Source organism: Mobula hypostoma, unplaced genomic scaffold, assembly GCF_963921235.1.
Source record: "Mobula hypostoma unplaced genomic scaffold, sMobHyp1.1 scaffold_36, whole genome shotgun sequence".
NCBI lineage: Eukaryota > Metazoa > Chordata > Chondrichthyes > Myliobatiformes > Myliobatidae > Mobula > Mobula hypostoma.
The window spans coordinates 958,387-982,596 of record NW_026948187.1 but is presented as its reverse complement, the minus strand read 5'-3'; the positions used below and the strand labels follow the sequence as shown (position 1 = coordinate 982,596).

Below are 24,210 nucleotides of genomic sequence, written 5' to 3'. Positions count from 1 at the left end.
TCTCTCAGTCCTCAGGGATGGGAGATATGCAGTGAGTTTCCTGCAGGAAACCCATACCATCCCTGTGGACGAGTCCACTTGGCTCCTGGAGTGGCAGGGCGGGGTCTACATGAGCCACCTCAGCTCCAACTCTAGCGGGGTGGCGATCCTGTTGGCCCCGACCTTCCAGCCAGAAATTGTAAGAGTTCAAGATATTGTACAAGGCCGTCTGCTCCAACTGGCTGTGCGCCTGGATGGCGTACCCCTGTATTTTATCAATGTGTATGCTCCGAGGCGCGGTGTGATACAGACGCGCCTAATCTGTCAGCTGTCCACTCTGCTGAGTTCCATCGATCCTGGGGACTGCGTCATCCTCGGGGGAGACTTCAACTGTACCCTCGAGGTGGATGACCGCTCGGGCCTCCAACGCGACCCAGCATCGGGAAAAAGTTAAAGGAGCTAGTCGGCTCCTTTGACATGGTGGACAGCTGGTGGAATCTTCACCCCGACTCCAGTGCCTTCTCGAGAAGATCTAGAGAGGGAGGTTCCCAGATAGACCGCCTGTATATCTCTCGGGCTTACATCCCTCGCGTGTCGGCGTCCTCCATGCGGCCAGTGTCGTGCTCGGATCATCACCTTGTGTGGATGGAATTTACTCCTCTGCACCCTCGGGTGGGATCCAGGTATTGGCATTTTAACAACTGCCTGCTGGAGGACGGCCGATCCCGGGATTCATTCCGAGCGTTCTGGGTCACCTGGAAGGAGAGGCGGAGAGAGTTCTGCTCCCTGCGGCTGTGGTGTGATGTGGACAAAGCCCACATCCATAATTTATGTTGGGTGTGCACTAGGGGGTCGACAAAGAGGCGGGGCGCTGAGATTGAGCAGCTTGAGAGAATGTTACATGACCTGCAGTCCCGTCTTGGTCCGACCGCTGGAGACCAGCAGCTGTGGCAGGAATACCAGGAGAAGAAGGACGCACTAAGGAATCTGCAGCTCCAGCAGTCCCAAGGTGCATATGTGAGGTCGCGGATCCAAATGCTGCAAGATTTGGACCGTGGCTCAACCGTCTTCTACTCGTTGGAGAAGTGTCGGGGAGTTCGGAAGCAGTTAGTGGAGTTACTGGCTGCTAATGGCTCCTCCATCACGGACCCTGACGGAATTAATAAAGAAGTCCGCTCATTCTATCGGTTCTTATTCTCGCCAGATCTGTCAAATGCAGAGGCGTGCAACGAGGTCTGGAAAGATTTGCCTAAGGTCAGCCCAGAGGACGCAGAGCGTCTGGACGCTCCCCTGACTGAGGAGGAGCTATCTGACGCTCCGGAGACGGCCACTCCGGAGGTGTAAGTCCCCTGGCTTAGATGGACTGAGTGCGGAGTTTTATCAGGCTTTCTGGGATATCCTTGGGGTTGATTACAGGCTTCTCTTGGGGGAGCGAGTAGTCACTGGGGAAATGTCCCTCTCATGGCGGAGAGCTGTCGTGGTTCTCCTGCCCAAGAAGGGAGACCTCTGCCTACTAAAGAACTGGCGGCCGGTCTCCCTCCTGTGTGTGGATTACAAGATCTTCACCCGGGCATTGGCCAACCATCTTGCTTCGGTACTGAGACAGGTGATACATTCTGACCAATCTTACACAGCCCCGGGTCACTCTATACGGGACAATGTCCACCTAGTACGGGACCTGATCCACCTGCTCCAGAAGACTGGGTCCCTGGCAGCGTTTCTTTCTCTTGCCCAGGAGAAGGTGTTTGACCAGGTAGACCACAGTTTCCTGGTGAGCACTCTGCAGGCTTTTGGGCTCGGACTGCACTTTGTGGCCCGAGTTCGGCTCCTGTACCTTGCCACAGAGTGCCTTGTTAAGATTAATGGATCACTGACAGCACCCATTCCCTTCAGAAGAGGAGTACGTCAAGGGTGCCCCATGTCTGGTTGATTGTATGCGATCTGTATCGAACCATTCCTGAGCCTTCTTCAGCGAAGGCTGACGGGTCTAGTTCTTCGTGAACCGGACATGGAGGTCGTCCTCTCGGCCTACGCCGATAATGTACTCCTCATGATGACAGATCCCAATGACCTGCGGAGGATGCGCGACTGCCAAAAAGTTTTCTCGGCAGCATCCTCCGCTCGGATCAACTGGGGGAAATGTTCTGGACTCTTAGTGGGCCAATGGCAGGTGGACTCACTGCTGAAGGAGATGAGAGCTTTTGAGTGGAGCACCAGTCGTCTTCTCTATCTCGGAGCCTACCTGAGTCCTTCTGGGGGGACCTGGCTGGCGAACTGGCCGGACCTGGAGATGGAAGTCATGGCCCGGCTGGGGCGCTGGTCAGGCCTTCTCAGCGTGCTTTCCTATCGAGGCAGGGTGGTGGTCATAAACCAGCTGGTGGCCTCCATGTTGTGGTACCGGATGGTTATCTTGTCCCCTCCTGCCCCCTCTGTCGCGAGAATGCAGAGGAAGCTAGTGGACTTCTTCTGGGGCAACAGAAAACACTGGGTCTCCGCAGCAGTCTTAAGTCTCCCAGTGGGAAAGGGCGGACAGTTGCTGGTGTGCGCACGTACGCGACTGCCAGCTCTCTGCCTCAGGACCATGCAGAGATCCCTGTACGCCGAGCACCCTACCGGGTGACACGTGTTGGCAACTTTCCTCCTCCGGAGGGGCTGCTGTCTTCATGAAGATATGCAGCTACCACCGGCGGGCATCAGCCGTGCTGCTTTGCAGAGGCTGCCCGGCTTCTGTCAGGACCTACTGAGAGTCTGTAACATGGTTGCCTCAGGCCAGGGATCCCCTTCTCTGGCAGAGGGTAGAATCCTGGCCGACCCTAACCCTACCTCAACGGATGTCGGTGCGGCTCATGTGTGTGGACTGACTAAGGCTGAGCTGTTTGTCGGGCCCAGGCCCCACAATCTTATCCGAGAGCCGAGTCCACACAACTTGAGCCGTCTCTCCTCGACAGCCAAATCCTGTTCAGGGATGCAAGCAGGAGGTATCTGTATGGACTACTGCTCCACACGCTCCTCTTCCGAGCCCTTGTCCACCATCCCGACACGCCATGGCGGTCGGTCTTTCCATCTGGAGGTGAGTGGCTGCCCAATGGAAGTCCCTTTACGAGGGGGTTCTTCCCATGCACCTTGAGGACCTGGGGTGGAGGGTGCTGCATAGAGCGGTGCCCTGTAATAAGTTCTTTAGTTTGTACATGGATCTCCCAGCCGCATGTCACTTCTGCGGGCTGGAGGAGACCGTGTACCATATGTACATGGAGTGTGTGATCCTGCTGCCCCTTTTTGCGTATTTGCATGGGCTGCTTCTCGCCTCCCAGTTGCATTTTAGCCCCACCCTATTTATATATGGTCATCCAGTAAGGAGGGGAGCACAGAGGGATGAGGATGTCCTTGTCAACTTGCTCCTGGGGCTGGCAAAAACAGCCATCCGTGGCTGCTGGAAACGTGTGGAGGGAGGATCTCCCCGGGCAGACTGCCTGGCAATGTTTAGGGGGTATGTTCGTGCTCGGGTGAATATTGAAAAGGAACACGCGCTGTCCACGGCGACCATTGAGACGTTCCGGGAACGTCGGGCTCCGCGGGAGTTAATTGCCATCACTGACAGAGATGGTAATATTTTGGTTTAATGTGTATTGTCTATTTGTTGTGAAGTAATTGTGTTAGTCACTGTTTTGTATATATTGTCTCACACCGATATTTGTAATAAAGAATTTTGTGAAAAAAAAAGCGTCAGACACAGAAGAAGTTCGATCCGCACCTTCACAGCACGCAAACCCAAACTCATAAACACACTGAAGCATCATCCACACCATCCCATCACACACTCCTGAGGTCAGACACACAGTGAAACTTCCGCTGCATCGTCCTGTACACCTTCCCATCACACACTTCAGGGTCTGACACAAAGAGAAACTCCTCTGCTTTGTCCTGTCCTACTATTGCCAGGTCAGACACAGAATGAAGCTGCCTCCACACCGTCCCATCTCACTCACCCGGGGCCAGTTACAGACGAAATCCCCCCTGCAACGCATCATCACAGCCACTGCGGGACAGAAAGAGAGTGAACCTCCCTCCGCACCATCTCTCTCTCTCTCTCTCTCACACACACGCACACGCACACGCACACAGGGTAAGACACAGAGAGAAGCTCTCTCACACCATTCCGTTGCTCAGACCTGAGATCAGACATATGGATAAGCTCCCTCTGCACCGCACCATCACACAATCTCTGGAGGACACCTAGAGTGAGACTCCTTCCACACCGTCTCATCACACAGTTCCGGGGTCGGACACAGGGTCAAGCTCACACCGAGGGGACCCAACACACAAACCCAGGAACAGACACAGGAAGAAGCCCCCTCCACAGGATCCCATCACACACTCCCAGGATCATACACACAGTGAAGTTCCCTCTGCACTGTCTCATCACACACTCCCGGGCTCAAACACAGAGTTAACCACCTGCTATGTGGTCCCATCACACACTGCCAAGGTCAGGCACAGAGCGAAGCTCCCTGCACATTGACCCATTACAAACTTCCCATTTCAGACAGGGTGAGTCTGCCTCCACACCGTCCCATCACCGACTCCCAGGGTGGAATATTTCTGACTGAGCTGGGAGACATTGAGGAAAACTGTTGCATAAAGTTCGTGAGATACTTTGGAGGAAATTTGAAGGGTCTCCTGGATATCTGCGTCAGTGGCTGTTTTAGTGTGGAGGTTTCATGCAGAGTTTTTCTGCCAGTTTGGACTGGGGTTGTTGACGGCTGCTAACTGCGTACTTCCAGCTGCGGCCACTGGCAACTTGCCAGCACAGAAAGGCATTTAGCACCGAAAACAAGGACATAAACGCCGCTGTTCCCCCACTAACATCAGGACAACATCCCTCATCCTTTGTCATCGTGATTTTCCTTTGGTGTAGGAGCCGGAACATTCTTCAGACGTCTCGACCTCTTACGGCCTGGGAATTCTTCAGGAATGACGGAGACGTTCCTGGCGTTGGAATTTCTGGCGCCGAGCCAATAAGGTTCTGTTGAGGGCTGGGCGCCTTCCTACTGCCCCAGCAACAGGGGAGTCCTCTCTATTCCAGCTATTTAAATGGATTCTGAACCGTCTGCAACAAGTTCTGGCTGTTCGGGAATGAAAACTTTGAAACGGCCATATCGACAGGACTGCTGACGCCACAGGAGCGGGCGAATAGCGGGATGTGCAAAATTTTCCGTCCAGTTACTCTACTCTACTCGCTCCAGGACTTTATCACCAGCATCACCACATATTTCGCGATTCGGACATAGTGCCAGCATGCCGCATCGGACTCAGGAAGTCTCAGACCTCTGGGGATTTATGCAAAGGTGCCTGCCTCTCCACTCCCGTACAATGCCCTGTTTCGGTTGGTGGAAGATGAACGCGGGGTGCAATGTATTTTGCGTCCTGGAATAACTCTGGAATAATGTGCGGAGTCGGTGGAGGACTTGGTTCGGGAGGGCAGTATTTTGGCCTCCGAGAAAGAATTCAGGAAGGCAAAGTTTTACCTGGGGAATGATGAGTTGCTGTGCCAGGCTCTTAGTAGGCGGATCACAGTCAAAGACAGTTTTTACAGATATAGCTAGTGACAGCTCCCACGCAACAAATCGTCCTCGGTCACGTCAAGCCTTTCATTCCGCATTCAGCTTTCCTGGGACAAGTAAGGTCAGAAATGACTGTCATAAGACACAAACTTAAGAGCCACACCATCCATGACTTAATCTCTTTTCGGCGCCAGCTACTCATAGCAGGACGACGTTGAGGGCCGGTTTTGTGTCTAACAGGTTAACATGTACATCCCCATCAATCCACTGTTCCTTTAACAAGGTCAAAGGTCCCCTCACTCTATGACCAAATACAAGTTCAAATGGACTAAAACCCAGTGATTCCTGTACCAACTCTCTTACTGCGAACAAAAGCAAATAAATTCCTTCATCCCTATCTTTTCCATTTTCAACACATTATGTCTTAATGATTGGTTTGAGTGTAGAATGAAATCTTTCTAAAGCCCCTTGTGATTCCAGATGGTACACAGACAATGTAATTTGTAATTTGTTTAGCTCCCAGTTCATAAGCTACCTGCTGGAGTAATCCAGATGTACATTTACCTCCTTGATCAGACTGGATTTCTTTAGGAAAATCAGATAAAGTTAAAAAAAAACTTGGTAAGAGCCTTTGCCACAATTTTAGCTTTAATATTTCTGAGGGGTATTGCCTCTGGGAATCTGGATGCAGTACCAATAATAGTGAGCAAATACTGATGGCCAGCTTTAGGCTTCGGCAATGGGCCAACACAAACCACTATAACTTTGGAAAAGGGTTCACTGAATGCCGGTATAGGCCAGAGTGGGGCCACTGGGGTGACCTGATTAGGTTTATCCACAGCTTGATAAGTGTGACTGGTTCTGCAAAAGGTCACAACATCTTTCCTCAAATTAGGCCAGTAAAGTTCTTTCATAATCCTGTTTACAGTTTTATTCACTCTGAAATGGCCACCTCAGGGCATACTGTGGGTCAAAGCTAAAATTTCAGCCCAATAAACTTTAGGAACTACAACTTGGTGAACAATTGCCTATTCCTCACTCACAGGTATAGTAGGTGGCCTCCACTTCCTCATTAACACTCCATCCTTGAGATAATACCGTACTGGCACTTTCTTAATCTCATCATCTGAGAGAGCTGTTTCTTTCAAAGCTTCAATCTCAGAGTCTCGGTTCTGTTCTGCTATAAACTCCTTCCTAGACAGGAATAAATCTTTCTCATCAGACTTACTATCTGAATCCTGTCGAAACAATAAAGGCAGAAAATTCCCTGACGAGTCATCATAACCTGAATCCCGATTTTGGCTGTCATGGGTATCAGAATCATGCTGCACAGAACCGTCTGCATTGGCAGACGTTTTAGACATACCTCGAGTTACTGCACAGGAAGGATAAATGTTAAAATCCATCTGTGGGTCGTCAGTGGTTGGCTTAGTTGTCAACTGCACTGCAGGAACAACTTTACCATCTGCCAGGTCATTCCCTAACAGCAAAGTAACAACTTCCACCTGTAAACTGGAGCATAATCCAATCTTAACAGGTCCCGAAACCAACCCTGACTATAAAGTTACCCTGTGCAATGGCACAGAAACCATGCCACCCCCAATGCCTTTAATAAGATTTATCTCACCGATGTTAGTCTCATCACCACACTTTAGAACACTGTCCAAAATAAGTGACTGAGAAGCCCCAGTATCTCAAAGAATTTTCACTGGTACTGGGGTTGACCCTTCCTTTACTAATACAAACCCATCTGACATAAAATGATCAAATACCTTCTTAACTCGGTCAGACCTCTCAGTCCTTAACTAAGCCTCAACAGAATGTTCAGAACCCTGTGGGTTTATAGGTGCTTCAACATACTGATCACAGGCATTTGGGACTGTCTCCTTTTCCTTTTCCTTCTTCAGGACGGAACAATTAGCCATCATATGACCAGCTTTCTTACAATAGTAAGTAGTAAGACAAGAATATTTTTCCTTCAACTGCTGCCCTTCATCCTTACACTTGTTACTAATCCCAGCTTTAATTTCTGGTTATCCCTGCTGCTCTTCTGGAAGCTCTTATTCGGCGTAAAATTAACCTTATGAGTTAAAGCAAACTCATCTGCTAATCTAGCAGACACCTGCAAAGTGGCAGCATCCTTTTCATCTAAATACATATTTATATCACCAGGGATACACCTTTTGAATTCTTCAATTAAAACCAACTCTTTCAAGCTGCTAAAATCATCATTTACATTTTTATATGTGTACCAGCAGTCAAAACACACAAATTTCTCATAAGCAAATTCCATATAACAGATATCCTCAAATTTCTAAACTTTTGCTTCTGGGACCAACCCGTAAGCTTTGAGCACAGCCTGTTTCACTATGTCCAAAACAGCTGCTTCATCAACTGTCAAAGTAGAATAGTCTTGCTGAGCCTTCCCTTAATTACACTTTGTAAGCGGATAGGCCAACCCTCTTTTGGCCACTTTAAACTCTGAGCAAACTTCTCAAAATGCTGAAAGTATTTATCAACATCCGCCTCATCAAATGGAGGTACCAATTTAACTTCCCAACTGGCCTCAAACTTATCACCAGAGTCTAATGCCAGACCCCTTTGCTGCAATCTCTCCATCTTTTCCAGCTCAAACAGCCCGTCTTTGTGTTTCCTCCCTCTGGTTTTCTGCCTCTTCTCTGTTTTTCTGCTTCTCTGTGCCCTCCTCATTGTAAATTTCACCTTAGCAAATTTTAACCTTTTAGCAATACTCAACAACCCAATCCTTCTGGCATCCTCTCATGCCTCAGAGACTAGCGCTTCCAGAAATCTATCAACATCCACTGCTGCTGATTTTTCACACACAAATAAATCAAAAGGGATTTCCCCAATGAAATCAATAATTAATCAATAAATACGCCCCCAAATTTGTTCATATCCCGAACGCAGGTCTCAATTTTGTTACAAACCATAATGCTTTAGAAACAAACCAGCAGCAGTAGACTACACCTGGAGTCTGGTTTTGATGTTAAAACCACTGTCTTTACGAGTATCTACTTATAATATAGTAACTTAAGCAAGACAAACAAAAGTGAACAGTATTATGTGTATATATGTGTTTAAATATAACTCACAAAATATTGAGCTCTGGGGAAACAAGGCTTAGAGTCTTGAGATGATAAAGTATGAAAGTTCAGTTCATCCATGGAATAGGTGATGAGAGAGATATTTGTAATCCAGGGTAAATGTCAAGAGAATGCAATTATGTCGAATTCCACAGGTCCCATGGTGGTAAAACAAGAGAATAGTCGCTGTAGATTCTATTCGCCGTCGTTCCAAATCCACATACGAATTATCACCGAAAGTGACTTTTCACAAGGGGTATCATCTTCAAGTGAATTACCACACCACACCCAGGCACATAACACATAAGTGGTCTTCACAGGATACCCCAAATCCGATCCACTCCAATGGATCAAACGAGGTGACAACCACACATGCAATGTACGCTGTTTCGATAATTAACCAACCCTTCTGGGCATAGTATAGTTCTAAACAGTGACCCTTGCCACTAGTTCCCTGGTTTTGATCCTTCCATTTTACTTCCTTTGTCTCCATTTGACTCTCAGTGTTTGTGCCCTTGGTTAAAACTGAACAAGCTGTGAGCGATGTAAACAAGCTGCAAATCAGACTGATTAGCCTTCTTAATCTCTCTCTCTCTCTCTCTCTCTTAAAATGACAGTCCACAGCAAACGAAACCAAGGGATTCATAACAACAGCCACTCCCCACTGTGAACTGACTGGTGTGCCTGTAGTTGGGATGACTGAGTGAATCCTTTCCCACATTCTTAGCAGGTGAACGGCTTCTCCCCAGTGTGAACTCGCTGATGTCTCCGTAGGTAGGATGACCGAGTGTATCCCTTCCCACAAACTGAGCAGGTGAACGGCTTCTCCTGTGTGTGAACTAACTGGTGTGCCAGTCGGTGGGATAACTGAGTGAATCTCTTCCCACATTCTGAGCAGGTGAATGGCTTCTCCCCAGTGTGAACTCGCTGGTGAATCCGTAGGGTGGATGAATCAGTGAATCTCTTCCCACATTCTGAGCAGGTGAACGGCTTCTCCCCAGTGTGAACTCGCTGGTGACTCCGTAGGCTGGATAAATGAGTGAATCTCTTCCCACAGACTGAGCAGGTGAATGGCTTCTCCTCAGTGTGAACTCGCTGATGATTCTGTAGGTGGGATGACTGAGTGAATTTATTCCCACAAACTGAGCAGGTGAACGGCTTCTCCCCAGTGTGAACTGACTGATGTACCAGTAGGTGGGATGACTGAGTGAATCCCTTCCCACAGACTGAGCAGGTGAACGGCTTCTCCCCAGTGTGAACTCGCTGATGATTCTGTAGGGTGGATGAATGAGTGAATCTCTTCCCACAGTCTGAGCAGGTGAACGGCCTCTCCCCAGTGTGAACTCGCTGATGTACCTTAAGTTGAGATGAATGAGTGAATCTCTTCCCACAGTCTGAGCAGGTGAACGGCCTCTCCCCAGTGTGAACTCGCTGATGTACCTTAAGTTGAGATGACTGAGTGAATCTCTTCCCACAGTCTGAGCAGGTGAATGGCCTCTCTCCAGTGTGAACTCGCTGATGTACCTTCAGTTCAGCTGAGCGAGTGAATCCCTTCCCACAGTCTGAGCAGGTGAATGGCCACTCCCCAGTGTGAACTGACTTGTGTACCAGTAAGGCGGATGACCGAGTGAATCCCCTCCCACAGTCTGAGCAGGTGAACGGCCTCTCTCCAGTGTGAACTCGCTGATGTAATTTCAGTCTAGATGAGTGAGTGAATCCTTTCCCACAGTCCGAGCACGTGAATGGTCGCTCCCTGGTGTGGACTCGCTGGTGAGCCATTAGGTCAGATGACTGAGTGAATTCTTCCCCACAAATTCAGCAGATGACCAGCCTCTGCCCAGTGTGATCTGACTGGTGTGTCCATGGGCGGGAAGACCGACTGAATCCCTTCTCACACACAGAAGAGGTGAATGGCCTTGTCCCAGTGTGAACTTGCTGACGTACCTTCAGTGGAAATGACCGACTGGATCCATTCCCACTGTCTGAGCAGATGAACGGGTTCCCCCCTGTGTAAAATGACAGGCATGTCAGTCGTTCAGATGATCGAGTGAATCCCTTGCTCCACTTCTTAAATATCTGGACAGAGACAGAAAAACTGATGTGTTGTGTTCGAGATTCCCATAGACAAATTCCTTGTCATTCTTAACCTGTGAAAAGATTTACAAAATTCATCAATGGGTGAAGGACAAGATTTCAGATGAGATCACTTGAGTTGTCAAGGTGGGATCTGGCATCACACTGTTACAGTGAAGTTCAACCCAAGTTGGAGAGAGAAATCATCTTCTAACTGGGCACAGTGCTGGTATCTGGAATGACCATCAAATTCTCTGATGCTCTTCCTGTCTCTATAAGAATGGGGCATTTCTGCCATCTCCAATCTGCGACCTGGCTCAGTTTGACTCTCTCCATTGGTATTATTCCCTGTTCTCAGTGATCTGAATGGGTGTCTGGCCCCACAGTAACTGAAACACTCTCACTCAAATAGCCGGCAGTGCATTCCACACATCCACCACTCTCTGTGTAAAAAAACTTACCGCTGACATCCCCTCGGTATCTATTTCCAAGCAGCTTAAAACTCTACCCCTTCGTGTTAGCCATTTCAGCCCTGGGAAAAAACCTCTGGCTATCCACACCATCAATGCCCCTCATCATCTTATACACCTGAAAAAGGCTCTAAACATAAACAAGGAAATTATACATTGCTTTGAGGATTTGTTAGAAGTATACAAAATTATCATGGTATAGATAGGGTAAATGCAAGCAGCTTTTTCCACTGAAGTTGGGTGGGATGACAACCAGAGGTCATGGGTAAATGGGAAAGGTGAAAATTTAATGGGAACATGTGGAAAAGCTCTTTATTGAAATGGTCGTGAGAGTGTGGAATGAGATGTCAGCACAAGTGGTGAATATGAGCTCAGTTTCACCATTTCGAAGAAGTTTGGATGGGAGCCTGGTTGGTAGGGGTATGGAGGGCAATGGTCCCAGTGCAGGTAGTTGCATTAGACAGCTTAAATGTTTTTTCAGCATTGACTAGATGGGCCAAATGGCCTGTTTCCATACTGAAATTCTCCATGTTTCCATGACGGAGAAGCTGGACAAACTTGTTTGGAAGGGAAAAGGTAGGAGTGACAACGGAGCAGCAATGGCTGGAGTTTCTGGGAGCAATTCGGGAGCTGAGTGATCGATACATCCCAAAGAAGCGGAAGCATTGGAAAGGCAGGAGGACACAACCGTGGCTGAAATGAGAAGCCAAAGCCAACATCAAAGCCAAAGAGAGGGCAAACAAAAGAGCAAATACTAGTTGGAAGCTTTTAGAAAAAAAAAACAGAAGACGACTAAAATAAAAGTCAGATGAGCTCAGGGCATTGATTTATGATTTGCAGTCATTAATGAGTCTTGGTAGCTCCCAACAATCTGAGGCATTTAGAGGAACAAAATATCCAGGGCCTCAATACCTCCTGAAAACCAAGGTTCCCTGCACCAGTTACCTTTCAACTTTTATTTTGGCAGGCACATACAAATTAGACACCCTCAAAATTTCACTTCTGAAGGCCTCCCACATATAAAGTACTCCTTTGCCAAAAAACAGCCTGTCCCAAACCACACTTGTCAGATCCTTTGATACCATCAAAATTGGCATTTCTCCAATTTAGAATCTCAACCTATGGTCCAGACCTCTCTTTTTCCATATTTGCTTTGAATCTCATGGCATTATGATCACTAATTTCTGTCACCAGCACTGAATCATTTACTTACAGCTTATTGCACACTTCTACGTCGGGTATTCTACGTACTGATTAAGGGCACATTTGACAAACTCTACCCCATCTAGTCCTTTTACAGTATGGGAGTCCCAGTCAAAATATGGAAAGTTAAAATAACTTACTGAATCAACCTTTGTTTCTTGGCATGGTCTGCGATCTCTCTACAAATTTGTTCCTGTCAATCCCTCAGAATGTTGGGTGCAACCAAATCCCAATAATGGCAACAAATATCATAATTCCCTGTCCTGAGCTCATCTGGCTTTCCTACGATGCTTCTTGCATTGTGATATACACAGCTCAGCACATTCATCGCACCATGCTCAACCATTTCATCGCTCACTCTATCTGAGGTCTGAACAACATCTGACAGATGTCAAGAAAACAAACTCTCCCTCATGTCACAAAAACAAAGGAGCTGATTGTGGATGACAGGAGGAATGGAGACAGGGTAACTCCTACTGACATCAATGGATCTGGGGTTGAGAGGGTGAACAGCTTTAAGTTCCTTGGCATAAACATCACCGAGGATCTCACATGGTTGTGTTTTGATAAGAGCACAGCAGCACCTCCTTCACATCATATAGTTGAAGAAGTCTGGGATGGGGCCCCAAATCCTAAGAACCTTCTAAAGGGATACAGTTGAGAGCATCCTGTCTGGCTGCATCACTGCGTGGAATGGGAACTGTACTTCCCTTAATCGTAGGACCCTGCAGAGTGGTGCGGATAGCCCAGCGAATCTGTAGGTGTGAACTTTCCACTATTCAGGACATTTACATAGACAGGTGTGTAAAAAGGATATTGGGGACCCAATTCACCACCACTACAAACTGTTGCTGCTGCTACCATCCAGGAAACGGTACCACAGCAAAAGGACCAACAGGCTCTGGGACATCATCTTCTACCAGGCCATCAGTCTGATTAATTCATGGTGATACAATTGATTTCTATGTCTTATGTACAAACTATTTATTATAAATGACTCTAAGTTACACATTACACATTTAGACGGAGACATAAAGATTTCTACTCCTCATGTATATGAAGGATGTATGTAATAAAGTCAATTGAATTCACCCTCTCCACTATCTGTTCTGTCATTCTGGCTCCCATTCCCCCTACAACTATTTTAACCACATCACCCCTCCCCCACACTAGCACTAGCAAGCCTTACCACTAGGATATTAGTCCCCTCTCATTCTATTCCCCTAAGTAACGAATCCCCTGTCATCCCTTTGAATTTTTTATGCTAAGTAATCTCCCCAACAGCTTTGAAAGTGGTCCACCTCTTGTTGTGTGGGATAGCAACAAGAGTACTCTGCGATGGCTATTTAACCTCATTCCCCTTCCTGACTCTCACCCAGTTTCCTATGTCCTGCACCTTGGGTGCAACTCACCTCTCTTCATGTCATATCTATCACCCCCTCCAACCTCTGGATGATCTGGAATTCATCCATTTCAAGTTCCAACTCCTTAAAGTGCAGGGTTACAAGCTGCAGCTGGATGCACATCTTGTAGGTGAGGCCATCAGGGACACTGGAGGTCTCCCCACCTTCTCACCAATGTCCCCTCTAGTTTATAATGACCAGTGTGCACATAAATCTTGTATTGTGTATTTTCTTTTACCCAGTGACAACGTGTGCACAGTGAATTTTATATAGAGAGAAGTATTCATTTTAACAGCTAGCAAATCACTGTCGATAGGAACTTTGATCTCCTCTGGGTTTGATCAAGTTCATCTGCACTCTCACACAACCTATGTAGCAGGCCTGTAACGGGTAATGAAGTATTTTCTCACCAGAGCTTTTGCACATTGTCCATCTGTGGTTTGCTTGCTAAATTACACTTTAAAAAGTCAGATTTCCAAATATCACTCCACTTCGTCCCACTTGCGAATTCTCCAGCAACTTTTGTATCACCACAGTACACACAGGTAACACCAGTTTCTGTATTGGACATAAATATTTTCCCTGAACCCTCCTGAGGAATTGAGGATATATTAAAAAACCATTTCGAACCTATGTAACCTCTGGCTAAAAGAATAATAGGGACTGAATAGGAATGTTTGAACTGAAGTAAACTCTGTCGTCAGCGGTTAGCTAAGACATGTTCATTACCAGTTCTCTTGCAGAGAGACACACTGAGAGCTGATAAAATTATAGGAATGTTTGAACTGAAGTAAACTCTGTCGTCAGCGGTTAGCTAAGACATGTTCATTACCAGTTCTCTTGCAGAGAGACACACTGAGAGCTGATAAAATTATACATTGTACCTTCGTTAGTTGATAACATTATACATTGTACCCTCGTTTGAGTAAAGGGAGGAGGCCTCACTGATAAGGACAGGAACGAATATCTGTCTGTAATTAAGTCAGGGCCTTGCAAAGGGAACAACGGATAAAGACTGGATAGTACATCCATCTGTAACTAAAACCTTGATTTAATGAACTCTCTTATCTAATTAATTAAGTTTTGCAATAACAGACATGGTGGCTGTACCAGTTCAAATAACATCTACCAATAGTAATGTATGGGGCTTACTATGTATAAATATACGGCTGTAACCTGACTAACTCATTCCACTTGTCAGTTGGTGGCAGTGGTTACGTGCCTTCCCTTTGACAACTGGGTCTCAAACTCCTGCAGCAGAATACGCAATAAAGTGTGGTGATGATAAGAAGCTGGTCTCCCGAGTTTTATTCAGATTCAACTTTAACATTTGGTGTCACAAACTGGATCCCAATATCGGGAGTGCCAAGCAGACTGTGGTAGGATATTACCTCACGAGAAAAAGCAGTAAATTTGATATGGAAAAAGAACTGTGGAAAGAAGTTGAAACTGTTGAAAAGGGAATGGAAGGAAAAGGCAGATGTAAAGTGGAACAGTATATTATTAGCAAGTTGGAGGAATAATGCATGTGACAAAGGGACAGAGGTATGTACTGCAGAAGGAATGCCAAAGGTTGGGAGACGCTAAAAACGGAGCGTGAATGGTGGATGGGCGCTGAAAACGAGAGCAGGAAAAACAACGTAAGCAAACCAAGGCTGGCCTGGATAGGAGAGAAGGGCAGGAACGTCACACTAAACTTCGAACTAATCGGGAAACAAGGGATCCCGAACACATATTTGGCATACTGACCCGTGCACCCAGTGCTCCCGAACCCCAATCCTCCCAATGCTCAGATACAGTGGCGGCTCAGGTAGAACAGCGGCAGCAGGGAAGGGGAGGTCCCTATACCCTGAGATCCAGAAAGGGAATACGAGGATTATGCCGAGACAGTGAGGGAAGAATCCAATAAAACCCCAGAGTTAATGGCTCCACAAAGACAATTGCCCACCCAAATGCTGCCCAATCCACAAGCAGGACTGCCCTCAGTGATGCCTCGGTATGCACCCTGGAAGCCTTAAGAAATGATAATGATCATGAATCAGGCCCCAGACAGAAAAGGAAGACCAGCACAGTTTGCTCAGTATGTCCGCAGTACTATACAGGTGTTCAATGCCACCCCGCTAGATTTATTCCGTCTCTGCTGCATGATTATCTCAGCTGATGAGGGGCGGAAATGGAAGGCAGAATTGAGATACCAAACCTATCTGGAGTTTCAGGCGGGAAACCATAATGAGAATGAACAGACAGACCAGATTATTCAGGCCTTGGAAAGGGCTCTCCAGAACTCGTAAACATCACTAAAGTACTTGAATGCAAACCTCAGCCTGGGGAATCGGGACCAGACTATTGGGAGCGATTTGTGGCCTGCCAAGGCACTTTCACAGGAGACCAAGACTTTAATGTGGGAATCCGTTCCCCCAGTTTAATCCCTTACTGCTCCAATGCTTACCAATTAAGTTAGCCAACATGATTAAAACAAATAATATAGATTGGCCTGACAATGATCGAAATCGATTGCAACGAGCTTTGACATATTACCGGGACCCGGCTTTCGAACCCATTCAACCCTGAAGGGAACTAATATTAAAGGTGAATATGTTTAGCGGGAAGCAGGACGCGAGCGGACTATATCTGGGGATCAGAAATGGGAACAAAAACCTACCAAGGGACAGGTGGGGACAACAACCTGTTTAGAAATTGACAAGCAAGGATGCTTCCTACCATGAATACCACCCCTCAGGAAGAGCCCAATGTGATATTGCAAGTTGCTAGAATTCCAGTTCTGTTTATGATTGATATCGGGGCAACCACAACCACTCTTGGTCAGGAAATAGTATCAGAAAAGGGATTCCAGCTATCAGACACTACAATCACTTTGTCTGGGTTTGAAGGCATGGAACGTACGTATTCACGTACCCAGCCACTGCAGGTAGATTTCCATGGGAACCAGTGTGGGGTTTCATTTACACTCACCACCAGTCAGGGTGTAATCTTTCAGGGAGAGACTTTCTCTGTCCGTTGGAAGTCGAGATTCTATACACAGGCAAGGATATCACCCTGGGACTAGCGAACAACCAACAGCTTTACCAGTTACTGATCCCCCGGCCCCCCGCCACAGAGGTGGGCACTTAATTTGGACCCCACTTCGTTTGAAGCCCCTCTGCCAGTGGTCCATCCCCATGTGACTCTGTGCTATGACCCTACGGGGTGCTCAACTGAGGAAAGCCAATATTATGCACCCTTCGAGGGACAGAGTTTCCCACTCACGGTGTTTGGAGAGGTTAAAGGAAGAGAGGGCAGTGCATTACTGGCTGAAGTTCAGGATTTCCTTTGGCGACAGACAGGACTGGTGGTTCCCCATACAACCATTAGGGTTTGCCCTGGGTTCAAGCCAAAGAGCCGAGGGAAGAGCCTGGGGTTCCTTGCCTACCTTGACGAAACAAGCATCCAGCACCAAGGGAGACTGGCAAGACTTGGCTGCAACTGCCACGTCTGGGTCACCGTGTAAGAAGGACAGACTGTCCCACACGTTCTGTAATATCCCCTCAATCCCGAGGCAATATTTTATGAGGATGGAAGCTCTTTTGTGGATCCAGCAGGATATTCTGGCTATGCGATAGTGACGGACAGTGAGATGGTTGTGCAGGCCTCTTTTGAAGCAGCTGCCTCCGCCCAGAAGGCTGAGCTCATTGCTCTGACTCGTGCCTGTATCCCAGCAACAGACTAAGGTGCAAACGTTCACACAGACTCCTGTTATGCATTTGGAATTGTACATGACGACGAGCCAACTGACCAAAATTCTCCAAGCATTACATTCACAGTATATTACATTACATTATATTCACAGAACCTGTGCTATTATTGACACAGAATGCTGCACCTATATCCCTGATTAGTCTAAAATTACATCCCTCTCCGAGCACACTGCCAAGGAAACTGACAGCATCAAGAGAGTAGGGCAGGATTTACACGGGTTCACCAAAGGCTCGAAATGGTGGTCTTTGAAGGCCTGTTTGGTAATATGTGGGGCATGATACTTCATTATGGCCTAATAGTTGTACATATCATTGTTATAATTACTGATGTACACTGCTTTTACCCACTGATAAGCCTGTGCTGTACTCAGTTGTGTTCTCTGTAAAGAATTACTACTTTGTTGATCATGTAATGATCAAATGGAGGGAATGATAAAGAATGTAAAAGGGTTAACACTTTGTTAAACAATAGCAGCCTGTTTTCCTGAAAGAAACAGCTGATGATCAACAGATGTGCTAAGCCACGCTGAGTCATATTTCTTCTTGAGGGTTGCTAGCTGGGGTTTCAGCATGCTTACCTCCTTGTGCACTCAGGTGTAGAGATAGGACAGCTTCAGTCTGTTCTGTGTGTGAAAGCCATTATGACTATTTTGTAATTTGTCTTTAGGGGCTGTCATGTAGTAAATAACTTTGGCTCCAGCCTGTCTTGTGTGGGGGGTATCTGGACGGATATACCTGTGGTGGAAGGGGAATTGTTAGTCAGTTAATGGATTGGGTGGGAACAGTCATAGACTGTTCCTGTTTGTGTGACTAACTGAGTAAGCCCCGGGTGCTTGGAATAAAGAGTTTGTATTTATACGGTCTCTGAGTGACTTTATCCAGATTCCACTTCCACAGAATGGGAGTGGTTTTAAAGGGCTGGGCTGCTGGAAGCACATTACCAGACCTGGAGTGATTGCAACTGGGTCTGACAGAGGCATAACTGGTTCTTCTGGGCACATTCAGTCTCACTCCAACTATTTCCTACCTTCCTTTGTACAGGTATGTAATGTCTAAAGGACCAGTGTTAAGTAAATGGGACTGACCAAACTTTCCCCTGACTGAATCACTGGATTCTCCGAGTCAGATGGGTTCTCTCCAGTTGATGCTCTCAATCCTCGGGCTGGTTCACTTGTTGCTGTTCCCTCGTCTTCAGTCGTGGTTTGCTTCCAGTTGGGGTTTTTCTACCAATAAATCTCTCACCACAGGCCTAACTTTAACATGAAAGATAATGAAGCACATTAACAATAGAAAGGAGGACCAAACATTTCTGTTTCATGTTTCTAAGAACAAAACTCACTGAAATTTAAACATTGAAAATAAATGCAATGATCTTAGTGAGCAATCTTTTACTTTCTCTCACACGTCACAAAACGATATGGGATAAGAAGGAGCCATCATTCAGTCATGGTAAGACATAAGGCACAGGAACAGAATTAGGTGATTCGATCCACCTGGTCTGCCCCACCACTCAACCATGGCTGATTTTTATTCCAACACCATATTCCTGCCTTCCTCCTGTAACCCTGAAGCTACTTAGCAATCATGAATATATTAATCTCTGCCTCTCCCTATGAGGATGGAATGGGAACTCATCCTTTCCTCAGTTTAGCAGTCATTGCTTCCAAAGGAACTCCAGAATCAAACTTCTGATCCCAGACCAGAAATACTCACTCAGCACTTCATAAACCTGGGCAGCTCGACCCTGGGTCCAATTTACCTGGATCAAAAACTGATATCCCAGGACCCAACCTCACAGAGTCACACAGCTGAATCTGCCACTCACCGATCCTGAGAGACTCACACATCGTCCCCGCATCTCACACTGGGTGGTGCAATCCGGGATTTCCCCACAACCAATGTCCAGTTGCTCGAAATTTCTGCTTCATTGCAGAAGGACGACCATCCATCCCCCTCTGTAGAAGCACTAACCAAAGTCAAAACCAAAACACCAACAGTTCCATATACCTGGAATGTAGATCACAGGACTATAGCCCAAGCACCAACTCTCACAGTACTCTTTGCTGCCAGTAAAATGCTACAGTGTGTCAGCCAGTCACAGTTCAGAAACTAGCACCTCCCACACCGATGCACAACAGAACTGGTATCTGATGACCCTCTGGCATTCCAGCTAACAAAAACTGATTCTGGAAATAACTCAGCGAGGCCAAAGGTGTAAATGAACACTTCACAATGAAGACAAGGTTAAAAGAAAGATTGCTGATATATAACATTGAGGTGGTAAGATACAGGGTGGACTGAGGTTGACCTAGATGGTTGATGCATATCACTGAAAGTGGGGGTGGGGGGGTGGGTGAGGAGAATGGACTGAGGTTGAACAAGATGGGCAGGAATGAGCAGGTGGAACCAGGTGGGAGAAGGGATCAAGGACAATCACTGTTGGTCCTCCAGCATTACACAGATACTGAATTAATCGCACATACTACTGCATAAAAGATCCTAAAATGACAAAGTTAGAATAAGCAATAAGAATTCTGCAATATGCCCTTTGACCCTCACCAAATTTTTATCAACACACCATAGAAAGTTTCCATCCGGACACTTCACGCTTTTGTATGGTAACTACTCTTCCCATGACTGTGAGGAACGGCAGAGAACTTTGGCTGCAGATCAGCACATCACAGATCCATTCACCCCCCTAGACTTCCCAGTCTCTCGGTAAAGCCGGCAGTGAAATCAAAGATCCTCGAAACCTGGGACGTTCTCATCTCACCCACCCCACTCGGGGAGAAGACACAACAGTCATAAAGCTTTAGGACAAATGCGAGGAGCCTCAGGAAGCGAGGTGAGTTGGGGGAAGTTAACAGGACTTAGTGGCCAACATCAGATTTCCCCAACACATCATGGAGGAAGCATTACCACCCATCCGGGGACTTGGGCACCCACTACATGATCTTGCGTCACAAAGCGGAAGGCAGGACAGATCTGTGGGAAACAGCCTCACGTGACCTGTTGGTGGGACTCCCATTTCAATTCTGTGGAAATAGACAGCCTGGGCTCCTGGTTTGGATCGTTCAATGCAGATTAAATGAAGTCCAAACATTTTTTGAGGAGCCCAGATAACTGGGTACTAAATGAGTAATTGGCCCTCAGTTCAGGGCTCACGGAAAACATTAGATCTCCCCGCTCGGGATCGCTCTCAATACTCACCGATGGGGAAAGTGATATCTTTGGCCCGCAGACAGTGATCCGACCCCTGGCTCCCCGACCCAGGAGGCGAGGACTCTTTCCTGATCCTGCAGACGACCCACTTCATCACTGAGTGGAAAGGAAAACATCGCCCACCCGGAAACTGTGAGCATGTGTGAAGATCTTGTTACATCTGCGGTTAAATGTGAGGGGCAAAGGGGATCACGTGACTGGTGGGGTCTCCCATCACCCCAGTCAGAGCACTCCAGCTACCCACCACTCATGTGGAAAGAAACAAACTTGCCGCTCACATCTCCTCTCACCTTAAATGTGTTAGACAGTTCAACCCCCAGGAAAAATATACCATCTGTCCACTCCTCTCGTAATCTTATAAACGTCCATCCAGTCTCACCCTAGCCTGCGCCGTTCTGGAGAAAACAACCCAAGTTTGTGCAACCTCTCATTATAGTTCATGCTCTCTAATCTAGACAATATCCTGGTAAACCTCTTTTACACCCTCTACTATTATTCTGACATTTCACATTCTTAAAATAAAGTACTGATCCTAACTGACCTAAGACAGGGAATGTTTTCTTGGACTAAATGTCAGAAATTGTGTAAAACTGAGTATTTGGCTATGGTGTATGTAAACTTCTGACTTCAACAGTAGCCATTAATATGAAAAAGAAAATTTGCTAGCATATCAAACAGAAAAAATGGCAAATTTTCTGTTCTCATTGATGAATCAACAAGCCTGAGCATTAAGACTGCCCGAATACTTTATTTGAAATGTGATAAGGAAGGTGATCCCCATTTATGTATTTAGATCTAATTGAACTGCCTGATCAGAAAGCTGCAACTATTGTTAAGCATCTTTTGAATTGTCTCAAGAACCATGGGTTTGATGACTCTTACTTGAAACAGACCCTTGTAGCATTTGCTAGTGACGGGGGGAATGTAATGCCTGATGTCAAATCTGGTGTTGCTACAATTCTCAAGGAACATAACCCTGATGTGACAAATTGGCACGGTCTTAGTCACAGATTAGAACTTGTAGTAGGTGATTCAGTAAGAGAAGTTCATAGAATGAATCATTTTCAATCATTTATGGACAAATTGTACTCTGTTTACAGTAGATCACCCCTAAATCAAAAGGAACTGTCTGAATGTGCCTCTCAACTAGAACAACAAATTCGCAAAATAGGCCGTGTTCTGGGCACCAGGTGCGTGGCTAGCTCATTTCGAACAGTTTCAGCAGTGTGGCAAAATTATGAAGCACTGTGTTTTCACTTTGAAAAAGCAATGAAGAATGAAACAAGATCTGGGAGTGACAGAAAAACTTATGAAGGTCTGTTGAAAAGATTCTTTGGAATAGTTTCTATTGGACTGAGCTCTAACGTATGACACGTTGCATGAACTTGGTTTACTGTCAGAGTGTTTACAGAAACGCACTACTACGACTGTTTATGCAGACAAACTGACCCAACTGCATGGACCGAAAGACCAACCTGGTACAAAAACTCTAGAAACTCAAGAGGCAGTTGAAAAGGGGAAGTTTGGAGAAATTACCTTAACAAGAAACAACAAAATTGTCTCCATTAATTATCTATAGGAAGAGGCGCAGTCGACGTTTCAGGCCGAGACCCTTCGTTATAGATGCTGCTTGGCCTGCTGCGTTCACCAGCAACTTTGATGTATGTTGCTTGAATTTCCAGCATCTGCAGAATTCCTGTTATAGATGCTGCTTGGCCTGCTGCGTTCACCAGCAACTTTGATGTATGTTGCTTGAATTTCCAGCATCTGCAGAATTCCTGTTATAGATGCTGCTTGGCCTGCTGCGTTCACCAGCAACTTTGATGTAAGTTGCTTGAATTTCCAGCATCTGCAGAATTCCTGTTATAGATGCTGCTTGGCCTGCTGCGTTCACCAGCAACTTTGATGTATGTTGCTTGAATTTCCAGCATCTGCAGAATTCCTGTTGTCTCCATTAATTATCGACAGTTTCTTACTCGTCCTATAAACAATTTGCATCACCTTATGTTCACGGCAACATCCTTGAAAAGTTCTCAAACTTATAAACCTCAAAGTATGTATTAATTCCCTGCTAACTGAAATGTGTGTCCTTGATAAAGATAACTGGCCTGCTGAAATACCGCTTAATTCTTTTTCAAGTCAAGTCGTATTTTATTGTCATTTCGACCATAAACCGCTGGTACAGTACATAGTAAAAACAAGACAACGTTTCTCCAGGACCCTGGTGCTACATAAAACAACATAAAACTACACTAGACTATGTGAGACAGCACAAGGCTACCCTAGACTACGTAAAAACAACATTAAAAAACTGCACTGGACTACAGACCTGCACAGGACTACATAAATTGCGCAAAAACAGTGCAGGGCAGTACAATAATTTATAAACAAATCAATAGGCACAGTAGCGGACAAATTACAATATAATAATAAATGATGTGAATGTCAATCTAGACTCTGGGTATTGAGGAGTCTGATGGCTTGGGGGAAGAAACTGTTACGCAGTCTTGTCATGTGAGTTTGGATGCTTCAGTACCTTCTGTCTGATAGAGAATTATGGAGAAGCTGCAATATCATTTCTCTGTAAGAGGTTTAAGCTTTCTTCTTCCTCTGTAATAAATGCCTTCAGGGATTATGTGGAGGATCGTGGACGCCGCATCCCCCAAGATTTACGCCCATTACTGAGCTGTTCACAAGTTATTCCTATTAGTACTGCTGAGTGTGAGAGAGGATTCAGTCACATGAACTTGATAATAACAACAACACACTCAAGGACTCTCATAGATCATGTATCAGCACTTATGTTTGTTAAACTACACAGACCTCCTCTAGTTCAGTGGAATCCTGAGCCGTACGTCACAACATGGCTGCAGTACCACAGATCAGCAGATGACACCAGGACAAGAGTTGCTTCAGAACCCCGAACACATATTACGCCTGACCCTTTGTGGAAATTATTGCAAAACTTCTCATTGGTGGCATTTGGTAAGTAGGTAATTACTTTTAAATTAATAAAATACATGATGACCGTCCTTTTCTTTACTTGCTTGATAATTATATTTTATGATATTAGGGAGTGCAACAGTGCAATACTTTATCATATTATTAAGTATTATATGTTTTATTGTACCAGTTAGGCACTGAATTGTAGTGACAGGCTAAAATCCTGTTAATCTCTGAACTATCACTATATTTCTGTGGAGCTCTGGAATTGATATATTTCTTTCATCTTGGTTTACCATTATACCAGTGCCAAAGAAGAAGAATGTGGGCTGCCTTAAGGACTATTGCCCAGTCGCACTTACATCGACAGTGAGGAAATGCTTTGGGAGGTTGGTTATGACTGAAATGAACTCCCGCCTCAGCAAGGACCTGGACCCACTGCAATTTGCCTGTCGTCACAATAGGTCAACGGCAGACGCAATCTCCATGGCTCTTCA

General features: G+C 46.1%; 1 pseudogene; it reads right to left on the bottom strand.

Annotated features, from left to right (window-relative positions):
• Positions 1–24,210, bottom strand: part of LOC134341626 (zinc finger protein 585B-like) — a 196,923-nt pseudogene that overhangs the window by 170,945 nt on the left and 1,768 nt on the right.